The sequence below is a fragment of the Monomorium pharaonis genome, chromosome 8 (genome assembly GCF_013373865.1).
Source record: "Monomorium pharaonis isolate MP-MQ-018 chromosome 8, ASM1337386v2, whole genome shotgun sequence".
Lineage (NCBI taxonomy): Eukaryota > Metazoa > Arthropoda > Insecta > Hymenoptera > Formicidae > Monomorium > Monomorium pharaonis.
This window is the reverse complement of record NC_050474.1, coordinates 7,373,194-7,389,926: the sequence shown is the minus strand read 5'-3', so window position 1 is coordinate 7,389,926 and position 16,733 is coordinate 7,373,194. Positions and strand designations below refer to the sequence as shown.

At 44.5% G+C, this 16,733-nt stretch overlaps 1 protein-coding gene across 4 annotated transcripts in view; it reads left to right on the top strand.

Annotated features, from left to right (window-relative positions):
* LOC105829932 (polyhomeotic-proximal chromatin protein) overlaps positions 1 to 16,733 on the top strand; it is a 260,143-nt gene that overhangs the window by 91,429 nt on the left and 151,981 nt on the right. The gene's annotated exons all lie outside the window — the stretch shown is intronic.

Below are 16,733 nucleotides of genomic sequence, written 5' to 3'. Positions count from 1 at the left end.
ACGATGGTGGAACCTCGCTACGCGAGGATGTGTCGGGGAAACGCAGTTTCAGAGAGAGGCTCGCCGGGAATTACGACGGCCGGAGAGTTTTCTTGATTCTCTCTTTCTCCTGCTCTGCCGAGCGCGACGTTTCGTTGTCCCTTCGCGCGGCGCGACGCGACGAGGAGAAACGCGCGCGTAAAAACGCTGCCGGGTTTCGTAACTCGATTTGACCCTTTGACGCCCGCGTATGCAAATGCGAAGCGACGGGCGCCGCGTAACGCGAGGACGGCGTTACATTTAATTGCGCGCGGCGAGAGTGAGAGAGAGAGAGAGAGAGAGAGAGAGAGAGAGATGACCGGCGTAATGTCCTCGGCGTGACACGCGTCATGTTGTTACGTGCGAGCGCTTCTTCGAGCGACTTAGTAGACATGAATATTCACCAGTGATTAAAACCGAGACCTCGTTTCAACAATCGCGAGATCCGCGGTATTACGCAACATTAGTATTTCTCTTGCGCGCCATAAACCTTTCACTCGTATCGCGATATTTTACGAATCAGCGAGCTAGAAATTCATGTATAATTTTTACGAACAAGCTCACACGATTGTGCGCGCGCGTGTGTGTGTGTGCGTCATTTCTAGGCTGAAATCGGGGGGGAAAATCCGCCCCTCTTGATAAATGACGTTTATCCCGAACATTGCGTCGGGTGTATGACACTTAATTGCTCCTCGTTCAGTTTATTACTGCGAACGTTTATTTTTGATTTACGCCCGGCAATGTTATCGTAAAACGGTTCGATACTCCCGCGGCGTACATCATCGTGCGCTACACGTGAACAATGTTTGCCGAACAGGCCGAATACCTGTCGGTGGACTGTAATAATCCGCGCTGATAATAATTAATCTGCCGACGAGACAGCCGACGTGGCGGGCGCCGGTGTGAGGTATGACAGCGATTGATCTAGGACCTAATAATCGGCCCGGGTATTAAATGTCGCCCCGGCGATATATAATTTCTAACGCGCGCGCAGCGTCAGCAGTTGTCAAATCGGAAATCGGGTCTCGCGGGGAATCGAGAATGGAAAGCGCAATTCGCGAAACGGGCGAAGAGAGTAGTTGCGTGTGTGCAAATTAAATTGGCACGTTTCATCTTCATGAAACTTGAGGAGCTATTTTAAAAACCCGCGCAGAGTCTCACTAAACGACGCATTATTGCAGGATATATATATATATATATATAAAGTTTTGCCGCGGTCGGTAATTATCGAGGTTGGCATCAGCGATCCGTCGAAGTCGGCGAGTGGACTAATTAGCGTCAATTGTCGTAAACATTAAGCGCCGGACATCTGCTAAGTTTTAATTATCTAGCCGCGTTGCGGTTGCAGTGACGATCAAATGACAATCTCTCTTAATTAAAAGGGTCGCGCAACGTGGACTAGAAAGAAGAAGAAGAAGAAGAGGAAGCCGTTCCTTTATTTACGACCGGGGGGGGGGGGGGGGGAAAGGATCCACGAGCGGCAGTCACGGCGCGTATCGTCTCGCTTATTATATTTCCCTGTACATTGCTGCACTGGCCCTTATCCGATCGAGCGGGGCATTCCTGCAGTTTTTGCGCGGATGCGCGGATCCGTGGAGAACGGCACGGCGAAGACAATACTGGCTACGGAAAGGGAGCTCCATTGACCAATCAAACTGGCTGGAAATTCATAATACATTTTCTTTTCCCTTATCCGGAGGATAGAAACGATGAAAAGGGGAATTTTCAATCATTCTCCATGCAAATCGCTCGGATTCCTTCGACGCGTAATTCGACTTCGGAATTGCTTTTATCTTTACGGGACATCAGCTGTTTTAATTTGCATTCGTTCGATGCGACAAAATAATATTTTATCCTTTCAAATCGAGGCAGACGATTTCATATCGATGTCTCCGCGGTAGGAGGGGTGTCCGAGGGCCGCTCCTGGGCAGGAAAGGAACGAGAGAAGATGAAGCAGATGCTGCGGAGTCGAGCGAAGAGCAGACTCTCTCTCTTCGCTCGGGGAGGGGTGGGGGGAGGGGGGAAATGCGCATCTGCCGACTCGCGTTTATAACGACCACGGGTGTGATTATGTGCAATTACGGCGCGACCGCCTTTGCGGAGATCGATGAACGTCGCGTTTGGCGGAAGGACGGAGGTAGCAGCGCGAAAGGGACAGCGGCAATCGGCAACCGAAAGGTGGTCGGAATTCGCGCGACGCCATGGAGTGGCCACGTCGTAAAGACCATGACGGTTAAAACATTTTCAAGCGCGTTGACCTTAATAACAGGTCTCCGCTCGCCGCTGCGAAACCAATCGGCAAGTTTCGTACAGAGAGAGAGGATCCCGTCATCCCCTTTGTTCTCTTTATTTCTCTCCGGCGGCGTCTGTCGCTTCGGCTGTTCCTTCGAGTCGTAAAAAAAGAGGGGGGGGGGAGTATCGAAACTGTAACGTCTGTCATTCGCGAACGCGCGCGCGCGCGCGCACCGTTTCCGGCAGAATCTCCACCTCGAGTTACGCTCCAGTAGAGAAATTTCGTCGACGGAACTCATTTCTGGAAACTGTCATCGGATCCGCGTGACTCATATTTATGAACGAGAATTAAGCTCGGTCGAATATAACCACCGTTTCAATTCGAAGAATATCGCGTTTCACATCCATTGAGATTCCGTGGTAATTATAGACTTCATGACTATTTTAGCTGCACGTCCGGGAACGAAAGAGAGAGAGAGAGAGAGAGAGAGAGAGAGAGAGAGAGCGCGTGTTCATATCCGTAGCGCGAATGTGACGTCAATTAAAAATAACCACGGTACGGTGTGTGTATGTGTCGAGTCTTTCTTTCACAAATATCTCTCTTCAATGAAAATTTAATGCGCCTTTATATCTGTCGATGATATTCTCTCAATTTCCAGCGTTTTCCTTGATGTTATTATCGTACGTCGCTAAAATAGTTTCCAAAAAGTTCTTTATTTAAATTTCGTAAATTAATTATTAAATATGCCGACATTCTTGTTCGTCGAATTATCTATAAAAAGATTGAGATGTGGAAGCTTTGTAAATTTTATTCATATGATTTCAATTTGTATATATGTATCTATCTATATATAGTGTATTTATATATTGTTTATCTTTTATATAATTATTTTTTTACATAGAAATCGGTTTTAAAACGGATAATGAGTGAGTCATAATTATTTTCGCATTTATTCTCCAAGGACTCTCTACAAGACCCTTCCTGAGAGACTCGAATCGCGCATGAGAGTATCGGCTGTAAAGGACCACCAGTTCTTCTGGAGCATCTCTCGAGCAGTCGAACATCTGTCGGAGTGGCTTCTTTGCTCTCACAACGTCGAGAATGACGCGGTAGTGCGGCGCGACAAGCTACAGAATTGAGGGGTACGAAAAGGCTCCTCGCTTTCTTCATTGCAGTCTGTGTAGGGAAGATTAAAATTTCTCCCTTCGTTTTTTTCTTCCCTTCCTACTATAGGTGTCTGTCTCGAGAAGATTTACATCTGGGCATGGCGAACCCGTTGACCCTGTTTCGGGATTTGTCTCACTCTGATTTACATTCGGTTGATGATTTGCAACCGAACGCTGCGTTGCTTTTTCTGAAGATTTAAAAGTTATCAAGTTACATTTAATGTCCGCAGATTGAAAGGATACATCGTAACTCTTGTTAAAAATGTTCCACCTGATTCTGAAATTAGAAGAAAATTAGACTTTAAGGTTTTAATCGAGTGGGACACATCGGAAAATAGATAGAGTGGTATCAGATCTATCGGAGCCGAGAGATCAGATTTGCTTCCCTTTCGACGATCGATCACCAGTTAATGTCATGATAGGAGAGATCAAGGACATAATGGCACCCAACGGACAGCTCGATAAGACATCGCTGCCTTACGGCAAGGCTGCCTTCGTGCACATTTCGTGTATATAGGCTCCCACCTCACCTTTTTGCCCGTTGAGGTTACGACGAGCACGCTGGTGGGCTAATCCTATTGTAGGGGGTATAATTGGATCCGTCCACCCCTGTCCACTTCATTCCTTTCCCCATGTAACCCCTGTGCGGAACAATCTAGTCCGGTGCCAACTCGTCTTTCGCCAGAACTACTTAGCCCTTTGTCTAATCCCACTCTCGTCCCTCGTAACTTCGTTATACGACCTTTCGGCCGTGCGTAAAAGGCCGCGCGTGGACATCTTGTTGAAAAATCAATTCCAACCGTTGAAGAAAAGCACCTTCTTGGGCACATTTCTGGGTGCCCCTTGAGTGGTTCTATTGACGCGATATTTCCAAATACCCTTGACACCGTTGACTAAACTTGACTGATTAAAGGGATTCAGCGTCCATTAAAAAGATTGATCTGACATAATATCTTTTGAAACCTTTTTGAATTGGCTCCCGTTTGTTGGTCCTATATGCTCCAGTAATTTAAAATATTATTTGTATCATATTATTTATTATTTCATATATTTATATTTTTATCTTTTTATATATACTTCTCTGTTTGAACTTTTGTAATTAGTGAGTTAAAAATATTACATGATTAATGACGCTAATATCACAGTATTGCAATTTGATTTTCTTAGTTAATTAATTAGGTAATTAACAAGCATATAATGACTCACTGATAAACGCTAATTATATTACAGGTTTAACGGCTGATGATTATTCAATTTATAACGTCCTAATGAAATTAATTCTAAAAATATATTTCATTAATTAAAATGATGAGATTATTATCTATACAATTTAACGACAGGTATCATATACCGTACGACTATCGCATTGACATGAAAATCTCTTAATTTGTTTACTTTTAATCCGTTATTTCTTTGTTAAAAGCTTCTCGAAGACCGTCTCTGAGATTCATCATAATGGAATGTAGAGAATTATCTAATGAGGATGCTTAACCTCAGCGTACATTCAATTCCACATCGTGAAGATAGTTTCAGCCGCTTCCGTATACCGTATCTGATTATATTAATATCGTACGACTATCTTTGTAATTTATATTACAATCAATGCTATTGTATGTATGATAATTTATGTTTGTGCTATCTTCTTATTTTTATATTATGCCGAATAAATATTTTTGTCGAGATTAAAGCAATTTTCTCTCGGAGCGTAAAATTTAAAATTGGATATCAATCTTTTATTATTTTTATTTATTTTCCGATGAGCGATTTCTAGTTAAAAGGGGGCTTAGGGAGTTTTTTAAGTCCAAATAAATTATTTAATGAAATTAAAAAGAATTCCGACTGTGACGCAAAACACGCTTTCGAATTATTTACGATGGTAGTTTAATCCGTTCATCGATGCAGTTGATAATTTGCTATAAACACACGCGAGCTGAATGAAGTGATTATAATTCCTATCTTATACATTCTCTTAATCTTCAACTTGTATCGCAATTTGATTGACTTTAATCGATAATTACAGGGGGCTTCCTCGCGACCGTAGGTTTTTTTTTTCTCTCCAGCAGGACAGGGAAAGCTGTCGATTGATCCAGATAACGTCAGATTATCATACCAATGTCGAGGGGCGAACGAATGTGCGATTAGCCGCGGGCTCGCGAGTTTACGTATAAATTATTCGCCATTGCTATAATTATTTATACGTCGGCCGTGCGTGTCGCTTCCACGAAGCCTGATTTGAATATTTCGAAAGTGGTCTTTCGTTTAGACACCGCGGATACGTAGTTATTAAAGCTACACGTTCGCCCGTTGCAGGAACCAAAGAAAAAAAGGGACACGCGGAATAAATTATAGAGCACACGTGGATCTTTGTATCCGCTATGTAAAGAATTTAAATTGTTTCATTGCAAACGCGCCGCTGCGGTTTTCGCAATTGAAATCGGTTACGACATTTTGACGTGAAACGACCGGCGGCGATTAAATTCTCAACTAATTCCTTTCTTTTTTATTTACACACTTATTTTTGTTATACCGGAGTAACCGGCATTCGAGGCTGATAAAGCGCGACGGCGATCTTAGTTTTGTAATTTACGATTGGATATCACGCACGATTTTTCAGTCGTTTTGTTAGGCGGTGCTGTTTTTCGCGGCCGCCAATTGGAGATTAATATAACCGGTGTACTGGCGGCAATTGGAATTAGTATAATTAGAAGTCTAAAGGAGCGATACGAGACGTTTCTCGAGAATGTTCGCACGCGTGGGACGTTTGCCAACTTATGTAAATTTTCACTCACTTCGTGTTAATTAATTAAATATTCACGGCCGGCTCTTTCGCGGTGGTGCGCGGTTTCGCGTATCGCTGGCTGTCACGCGCTCGCTATTTATCATCGCGAATATTAGAATTTTTTTTTTTTTAGTAGAGATAAGATTGCCAAATGTTTTTTCGCGTTTCTGTTATCGACGGCTGAGATCGGTGTTCGTTAATGCAGGATAATCGCGATAGCAGTTTACAACGTGCTTGTAAAACGGCGAAATTAAGTTTATATTATAAAACTCGTGAATCTAATTGTATAAGTCTGTTTATTATATTCATATTGTTTTTTTTTTTTTAATTGCGAATTAAATAATATGAGATCGGTTTGTCATTCATTTCTCGCATGCTTCGCACTGTTCACGTAACAACTCTTACTTTTTTTTTTTAAATATGACGTTATTGTAATTGGAACTAGGTTCACGTACGTGCGTGTCGCAATAACGACAGTAAAAAATAACAGTAAAATTAGCATCGGAATCCTGTTATTTTAATGTAGTGTCATTGCCTGTACTATCGTATGTTTAATTATGCACGTAAGTGTCCTCAAATGAAATCAAAACTACACGCGTTAGAGGGGAAATGGAAATCGTTACGTCACTCCTGCGGCGTTCATTTTATGAACAAGACGCGAATAACCGCACGAGTGGAAACGACGGCCGTACCCGGTCTTGGACAAAAATGGGATGTAATAGCCCGCGATACCTATCTTCATGAGCCGAGGCGCTCGTTTGTATTAATTAGCTAAGAGCTCACTCGATTTCTTAACTAAGCCGAGATTGCCGCTAAATGGGCTATGTTAAGCGCGTCTCGTTACAGAACGAGCAACATGAAGATTTTCTAGAGTCGTCAGTCTACTCGAATGTCACTGTCCATTTGCATACTTATCTTTTTTTTTTTTTTCCTTTAACGCACACGCGCGTATAATATTAGCAAGAATTAGTATTTAATATTTGTGTATTCACGCGCCAATGTTAAGTTATAATTTTTGTTGCAATAATATTAATATCGGTGTCTCAAATTGCGCGAGGAAGCGAGAGTTGTTTTTTCTTCTTTCGTAAAAATAGAACAGCAATTTTCGTTCGGTTAACACATTTATTACGCGCAATGTCCGTTTCACGTTACGACATTATCCCGTTTGTTTTGCAGTAAAGTAAAAAAGAACTGACAAATTAGCATAAGTAATTCGAACGGTAATATCTCGTAAGGACGTCTGAATGGAAAATCCGTTGCGAGAGGCTTAATTGCCGTTCCGCGGATTAACATACGTATGCACGTACGTGCGCATGTCAGAAAACGCGAAGGCTACTGCCATGCATCGCGTCGTTTTTATTACTGTTATTTGTCTGTCCGGTGTAATCTCGGGGTAACGTGGCTCCGAAGGATTAAATTCAGGTTGGCTCCTCACTCACAAGGTCAGTCTCATTCTGTACTGTCGTTCTCATATCCATTTAAGCCTGCCAGTCCCGAGCAGTGGCTCCCATCGCGACTGCGACTTCAAAACGCTCGTATGAATTAAAAATAATCTCAATCAATTTCTGTCAATTCTACAAAGGTCAGTTTATAAAGGTCAGTTATCAAAGTAAAAACAGTCTGTGATATATACACGTTATAAAACTATTTGTCCGGATCTTAGGAGTTTATTTAACAGATTTAATAAGTGAAAACCTTGTCAGTGATGCATTTATTGATCAAAAGCAAACCTGTGCTCAACTGAAAAAACGAATTAGTCTGTTATTAACAAAATTATATATAAAGATGCAAAACACCGTTAATTATTCTACATTACAAATATGTGTAAAAGATAATAAAAATATAATCGAACTAAATGTCCGGACACACAAGATATTGAGAATTATTTTATGTTTACAAATCGAGAATACTTCCTATAGAAATGTATCACTGGTAAGAAATTCCCATTCCCAATCGAGTTTTCTTGATAAAATATATAATATTTGGAGTTGAAATATGTAACACGAAACAGATTTCCATATATTTCGAACAGTCAGTTTTGCGACTGTATTATTTACTATGCGTTAATTGACTGTGTGCTGCAAGCAAGGCTTTGTCTACAATAAAGATTTAAGCCGTAAGAAATTGATCAATCACAATTAAGTATTCTTATTATAAAAATAGACTATAATTGGTTAGTTTCTTGTGGTTTAAAGCTTAAATCTTTACAGTAGACTACGGATAACTCTCTAAATAGGTGCTAATATTAAGACGAAGTGAAATTGATTATTATTCTTGATAAAAACCACAATCATTTCTCGTCCCCGAGGGTCGATGACGGTTGAAGAAAGGGTAGCCGACTACGAGATAATAAAAATAAGGGTTAGCTCAACACACAGGCGAGGCGATGCCCCGTCCCGATAAGGCGGCAAGAAGTTAGGGCGACGCCTGTCATTGGCCGTGCGGCCGTGGAAGATAACCTTCTCGGAGAAAGTTCCTTCATTAGCCGCGTAATTGCGTCGTTCTGGATGAAGCGTGTGTACACCTCGAAGGCAGAGACAACGGCGAGGCGGTGTCGGTTCCTCGGTCTGCGAGAGCGAGACGTCATCGCCGCGCGGAATGAAAGAGAAACTTTAAACGAGCCCCCGATGCGGCGACGGTGGCAGCGGCGTCTCGCAAGTCGCTGTTTAATAACGCACGCAATTACGCCGCAATTTGCTTTTCGTATTTGCCGTGATGCAGGAAAATTCGCGGCCAGCGACGTCAGATGTGTGCGCGCGCGCGCCGCCCTCCGCTCGCCAAACGCAATTAGCGAGAGACTATATTTTTATCTGCCGCGCGCGCGCCAAGTGCAATTTAGGGCTCGCTCTCTTTCGCGAGCGCGAAAATGTAAATTTTTAACGTGACTCATTAAAATTGTAATTTAATCGCTCGAGTAGAGTGTGTATGCATTCCCGGAATTTCCGCGCTCGAAACACTTTTTCAATGTGGATCACCCGCACCAATGGTTTTTCTTCAACATGATCTAATTTTATTGTCGTAAAAGTATTGCCGGGGCTTTCAAAGAGAGATGAGTAATCGCGCTAAGGCAACTCTCTCTCTCTCTCTCTCTCTCTCGTGATAGTCGTAAGGATATTGGGATGAAAATTGTAGCGGCGAGAAAATTTGGAATCGTGTGCCGCGAAGCAATAACTGAAAATCCGCGAAACAACTCGATTTCGCGGAAGTTGAAATTTTTTATTTTCGCGATATTGGAGATTCTTGTGCGCTCAATGGTTTACTATTTTACCTCCGGCTACACGCTTTATTTTTATTTCGTATACGTAGTGGAGAATAGGAGAGTTTCGTTTTATAACTTTTCCGATATAGAAACACTGGTGTATCAATCTGTATTCGCGCGCGCGCGCGCGAAAATGTTTTTAATTTCAATCTCGTTACTACGGGATGGAAGATTGCTTTTGATAAGCGATCGGTATGTGCGCACGGTCGACAAAAATGGCAAAAAATATTTGTGAAATCTTCAGAAATCATATTGAATCACGTTGCCTGCTAAAAGGGCAACGTACAGCAACCCGAAGACAAATTATCTCGACAACGCGCTGCGCCGTGAGTGGAAATTATTATCTCGAAAAGCATTCATCCCACGTTTATTTGGAACGAGGCCAAGAAGAAGACGTCGCGCTGCAAATATTTGCTCCCCGACGTTTTTAATATCGCTTAAAATCTCTCACTGCCGTATTTTCCGTCTCGCCGATCCCGCTTTTTATTATTCGTCATTTATTATTCTTTCGCGCGCGGAGCGTAAACGAGACGTTTCCCCGTCCGAGGTTTTTGATTCGGCGAAAAGTTAATGAATCAATCGTATCTCGGCACACTGTGGAAACGCATATAGTAGAAAAATCGTCCGACGGTCCACGCACGTGCACACATATATGTACATAGTAGAAAATATTTTGTTCGTTAAAAGTTTAAGAAAAAATAATTTAAGAAGGACCGATTTTAACTTAAGCGTCAATTCAACATAATATTCAACTTTTGAATATTCTGTGTTAAATTTATGTTCAATATTTCTTAGTATTAATAAGAAAGGTAATGCACACTGTAAAAAAACATTTTGTATTTACGTTAAAATTGGTTCAATTGTTACTTTATGTTACTTTAACATTTAACGCACAATTTTTTTACCGTGTAGTTTAAAAACAAACTCTAAGATTCATGGATATAACGCACATGTTATAACTTTACTGAAGAAATATTATTACGTTTCTGCGTTGTTTGTCCCCAAATGTATTTGTATCTCAGAAACGTCGAGTTTTCGGCCTACGTTCATTAAGGTCTTTTTTCTTTTCGCATCTTTATAGCGTGTAAACCGTACAAAAGTCGCGTGCTTCTTTTTAACATTCTGTTGTACGCGACACGTCGCCGTTCTCGTTTTCTCGATCGGTCGAGGACCGTCGGCAACGGCCGTTGTCTCCCTCTCGCGAAGATAACTCGGGGATGACTCGCGATCCTGGACTTGGAACGCGGCCAGGAAGCAGCAATACCTGGAAATCTGTAGACAACTCGATTTCGTCGGGGGAGAGAGAGATAGTAGCGAGGAGCGCGCGCCGTCGTCGAGAAACTTGTTTACCGCGCTGATAATGGTATTCCGGCCGGTGCATCGCCGGCGGTCGTGTTCCACCGGCGCTGTTAATGGACTTACGACGAATCGCGGGGATTTACACGGCATTACAAACGCGTTTGCGACTAATCTCTCCTCGCCCGTGAGACCGGCTCGGTCTCTGCCGTTGACAGTCGTCCCGCTCGCTCCGCTCGCGCGTTACTCTATCTGCGGTCTCGGAAGCAATTTTCACTCAGATTAGCGGTTTCAATCGTGTAACGTCATCCCCAATCAGCGACGCCGTCAGTGATCTCGAGACCGGTCGGCGTTCTGATTTCCAAGTTTATTAATCTTCAGCGGAAGTGTCCGAGGGACAATGCGCGCGACGAAACGTACACGGGCAGGAAATACGCTGCCCTCTCTTTATTGATGAGAGATTAATCCACCAATTGTCTCTGATACAGATTTTATCCTTCTTTGAAATAAGATCGTGCAAAGTTATCAATGGAATGTGTGGTGCTGTTCCTTCAGCGGAACATCTTTCAACTGATGATTGCTCGAGTGATGCTGGAAGAAGAAATTTGCTTCTCACACAATTTTCCAAATTTGTTCTTTGTTTTTTTAAAAATTCAATGCTTTAATTCCCCAACGTAATTGTTCGATTCAAATATCGTCGTGTTAGCGCGAGCAGTTTTGAAGGGCAGAGTGTGAAAAACAGATTTTCTTTTCCTTCGGCATCTCTTAAGAGATACTTAGCTAGAAGAACGGTGACTATTTGAGCGTTGCACCAAACAAAGATAAAATCTGTATTAAAGCCGAATGACGGGCGCTTATTAATAAAATAAACCGCGCGCTTGTACCAGGTGCTTACATTTTATTTCGTCCATTCTCCCCGTATAGAGATGTCTCGATAGGTAGCCGTATAAATAACGACTTACGCAACTTTACGAGGGATGAATACAAAGTGGAATCCACAGCCCGACACGATGAGTCTCGTTTTCGATCAACGATTTAACTTGGATTATGTCATTCGCGCAGTTAAAGAGGTAATCCTCCGGCCAGGAATGACTAACGACGGTAACCATAAATAGCACGTACACGTACGTCGAACGTTATAATCTAACCTTTTTCTTTTCCCTCTCGAAACAGCGTTTCCCACGAACGATTCGACGTATTCATCTCCCTGGTAAGGCGGCTTGTAAGGAGCGCCATTACGCGAAAGTAATTCGCTTGTAACGACGAAGCGAATTTTCTCCGGGAACGCTTAAACGTCCCGCGTTCGTAGATCGATAAATTTTTCTGACGTAAACGCGCCCTCCCCCCCCCCCCGCCCCCGAACGGGGGCGGGCATTAAGTCCGCCGCGTCGTTTATCTGATCCCGAACGACGTCGTCGTCGTCGTCGTCTTGTATCACCGGGAGCGGTAGTTTCTACGATCGAGTAATTTGCTTGCATAATGCGCCTACGCGCGCGTACGCCCACGTATCGGCCGCGGGTTGAGAACCCTCGTGCGCGCCTCATACCAGCTATTAGCGATAATTTGTTAGATCGACGACGGGGACACGATCAAATACGATTACGCGCACGAACGCGCGCGCGATCCGCAGGCGCTTCACACGCACGTGGCGCACAAAAGCCGTCGTTCGGAAAATTTTACTCCGGTGAACGAACGTCGACTACCGCGGCGGTCAATCTAACGATATATTCGCGGCGGTGATTCTCAGAATCCGGCTGCCTCCATTCGCGGGATGCGTTGCGTTTTGAGGAAGAGGAAGAGTGACGTTTCTGTTTAATTAACCGACACAGCGAGCGCGTCGAAAATAACCGGACCACCCGAGGGAAATCGCTCGAGATTTTCACCGAGCGATACTCATTTGTTTATTTAATTTATTCATTTGCACTTTTTTTGTTTTCCTCGGTCTCCTTCGGCCGCTCTCACTTTGTACGGCGAGTAATGACTCTGTTACGGTGGAAATTACCGCGGCGGCGGGAATCTTCTCGCGCGGCAGCTGGCAAGAAATAATTTTCTTGCGACGCCTTCCACGAAGCCGGGGCCCGCGCGAGTCCTTTAAAAGCTCTTAGGGCTTCATTCCCGAAGGCCGTGTAAGAGGAGAATACGTACGTATATACGTATAACCTTTTGCGGCGCTTGTTCTCACTTAACGAGATGCGTGTTCTCGCGCTGGGGATATAACCGGCCCCTGGTGTGGTTTTCTTATACGGCCGGGCCGTTGTTTGCGACCCGCAAGGCCGGGCGCGCGCGCGCGCGCGCGAGTTTCTCGCACCGAAAAATGCCCGACAATAAAACGCACGATGCTTCGAAGCCCGCCGCGACCATTAGGTACGCCGGCCGCCGTGACCATTTTTGCTCGTGTCGTTCGTTACGCGGCGAAATATTGCGGTACGGATCGAGCGCCGCGCGGAATAAACAGCCCGGTATATTTATTTGTAAAAGATACAGCGCCCGTTAAAGGAAACAAAAGGCCGAAGCGGGATATGTGTTTAATTAAGCGGATAGGAGGATTGTTATACGGTTTTCTTTTCTTTTTCGGAAAATTTATTTTATTTTATTTTATTCTTTCGCTAAAGAAGCGAAGCGCTTTTTGCCAGCACGTGCGCTGAGGAAAAAAAAAAAGTTAACTTGTCTAAATTTTTCAACTTCATTAAGTTTGGTTCAGTTTAAGTACTTTAACTTTTAAATTTCCTAGAGTAAAACATTACTCTAAAAGAGTGAACATATCTAAGTTTGAGTGATTTGTCACCCTAATTAGAGTGAAAATGCTATAAGAGTGATTTTTATTCTAATTAGAGTAAAAATTCGCTCTTATAGAGCGGCAATTTTCACACTAATTAGAGTGACAAATCACTCCAACTTAGATACGTTCGATTTTCACTCTAGGAAATTTAGAGAGTAAATATTTATTTGTTTAACTTAAATACATAAATCACTTGAACTTCTATTCAAGTATTTATTGAATTTGATTGAAGTGCCATAAATGCTTGAATTGAAGGAATTTAATCGAGTTGAAAAATTTAGCCAAATCGACAACTTTTCTTCTCAGTGTGGCGTTGTTATTTCGTGGCCTGGTCTACCTGCGGCGAACGCGCGTTGTTGTTATTTTTATTATTAGTATTATATTATTGCCGTCGCTATCGGCGGTATAACAATCCTAATTATGCACGCGCCGTATCGTGCCATCGCGAACGGTTATCGCCGGCAACCGAAAATACAATCGAACACTCCCATTAAACGTCAGCCAATTATCGCGATACCCGCGTGTCTATTGTTTGCTGCGCCGGTTGGATAAAGCGAATTTTCAATCGGGCAGAGCATGTGCCGTAAACCGACCGAAAGCGGTAAGCCGTACCGTGCAACTATAATACAAATGGATTAAACCGCGCCGCGTTATTGATCTCGAGCGTTCTTGACATTCTTGATGAGTCCGTTCGAGGACTAATGCAACGGAACTCCCGTCCGCGGCTGCATCCGTCGGCGTGACGAACGGGAGGACGATCGACGCTCTTGTTCTCGGCAGCGGTCGCTCGAGTTTGCGTTTATCGCTCTTTCCGAGGAAGGCGAAGTTTGAATATTCAGCGGTTTTGCTGAAGGGGGAATCGCGAATGAGGGTTGGAGAAAAGGGGGAAAGAGGAAAAGGGTAGCCCCTCGAGAGAGGAAACGCGCCTCGGCGTACCTCGGGAGACCGAGGGGATAAACCTGGGCTGAATCTGGTATACATCCCCCCCTGGCTTAGCAATTAGCATCTTGTATTTCGGATCCGGTGTGTTTCCGCGCGGCGTGTGCTCGCGGATCCGCGGGAAGAAAACGGCCCGGAGTGCACGACGTTGCCCTCTGCGCAGCCTTACCCCCGTCGGGGTAGACGACGTACATATACATATATATATATATATATATACATATATATATATATGTATATATGTATGTATAAATGTTATTGCATTCGCGCGCGAGCCCCCAACCAACCAACCAGCCGACCAACCGACCAACCAACCAACCAACCAACCGCTCCCGACCGTAATTTAATGGAATTATTCGACGGAGTTACACGCTGTTTTATGCCCGCGTTGAAGGCGCCCGCTTGTGCTCGCAGCACCACCACCACCACCACCGCCGGCATAAATATGTGTATGCAAATGCGATGGGGAATAAAATGAAGAAAATATGGAATGATAACGCGACGCGCGCTTTTGCAAATTGTGTCAGCGTGTCCGGAGAATCGCGCCGTCTTTTTTCCTCCCTCCCTTCCCTCTCCCGATAACTCGCTCGCCTTGGTTATCGCTTTTTTTCCCACCCGCTTCGAGCTATCGGTTTGCTTCCTTCGGGATTATCCGGTGTCGCGTAACGTAAAACAACGCGAGTTGTATTTTCGGATAATGGATTTCTGAATGGGAATAAATACGTGAACAAGTGTGTATTGGAACTCTGATTTTTATTTGCATCTAGATTGGACGTCTCTCTCTTTCTCTCTGTGCTTCTAGCGTGGGGGGAAGGAGGGGTGTAATCCTTCGAAAATTATATCCCCGAGTCAAGATACCTTTCCCTCCCCACGAGAGAAAAAGCGGATCCTTTCGTATTTCGCGCGACTCGATAAAAACGCTCGTCGCATTTTCTCGCGCACCTTCGTTTCCCGCATCGCGTAATAGACCGAACGTGTCGCGTTCCCGCTGTTCAGAGAATTTTAGGGGGATACATTTATCGGGACGACGCACGCTCGGCTGGGCCGCTGGGTCTCATTACACGCTCAGTCACTTTTTACAGTCCGATGGAAACGCCGTGCACGATCGCGGGAGCCAATATCGCCGAAAAGCCGTGACATTTTACCTGTGCCGCGTTAGAATCGATTCTCCTCCATGCACACGACAAACGCGCGCGGCAACTACCCCAACTCCGCACTTTCTGTCCTTTCGACACGCTCGTACGGGAATACCGACGTAGACAGAACTCGATTCGAGAGAAACGGGGAGGGAGGGGAGGGGGGAAGGGGAGAGGTGGCTCTCGACGGCGCGATCCACGGTCTCATTTCCATGAATTCGGAATTACGCGCGGCGATGTCACGGGCGTTCGTTCGTGCCGCACACGGTGCACCCCAGACACCCTCGTACACGGAGGGTGCAGGTGGCGGGGTCGGTTGGCGCTGCCGCGCGTTCAAAGTCCCTTTTAGCGGTGCTTTCAACGCTTTTTCCGCGGGAGAGCTCGCTCGCCTGCTCAAATATTAAAATAAGCGAGCGAGAGAAGCGGAAACGCGGCGCGCGAGCTTACAAAGGAGATTTTCCACTTTGCCGTGGTAGGGCAAACCCGCTGAAACTTGGACGGAGGGGAGGATGGGGGGAGGTGTACGTCGAGACGACGCTTGTTCCCGCTCCTTCTCCTCGCTCGAGGGGATCTTCCTCTCGTCTTCCCTTCGCTTCCGGTACGAAAACACACACACACATACACACACACACACACCTTTGCGGATGCAGGAAGGTGTCGATTCCTTCCGACTACGCTGATCGAGATCCTCGGTCGTAGAAGGTGGGGACTAATGAGAAATTGCTGGGATCCGGCTGTATAGCTGTATCGTACATATCGCGGAATCGGGATACTTGGCATTAACATCCCGTTAATGCCGTGTCGCGTGTCTTACAGTATCCGCTTAAAGCTCTTCAAATAGTGACGGGAGGTCGAGGAAAAATGTTGAAGCGGAAAAAAGCCGTTGGGAAGAGTAGCGAAGAGGGAAGGATGAGGAGAACGAAATCTCCACTTTGATAGAATTGTTCGTTTGCGTTGCAATTACCACTGATCATTTTTTTTTTTTTTACACACGTTTCTGCGGAAAGAGTCGTGCGCGATTGTTTTATCGCGGATTCTTATTTATACGCAAATGATCGCAACGCGCTTTGCGACTCGGCAATTACTCGAGGAGAAAAAAAAAGACTCGCGCGAGTTACGGGAAAATCA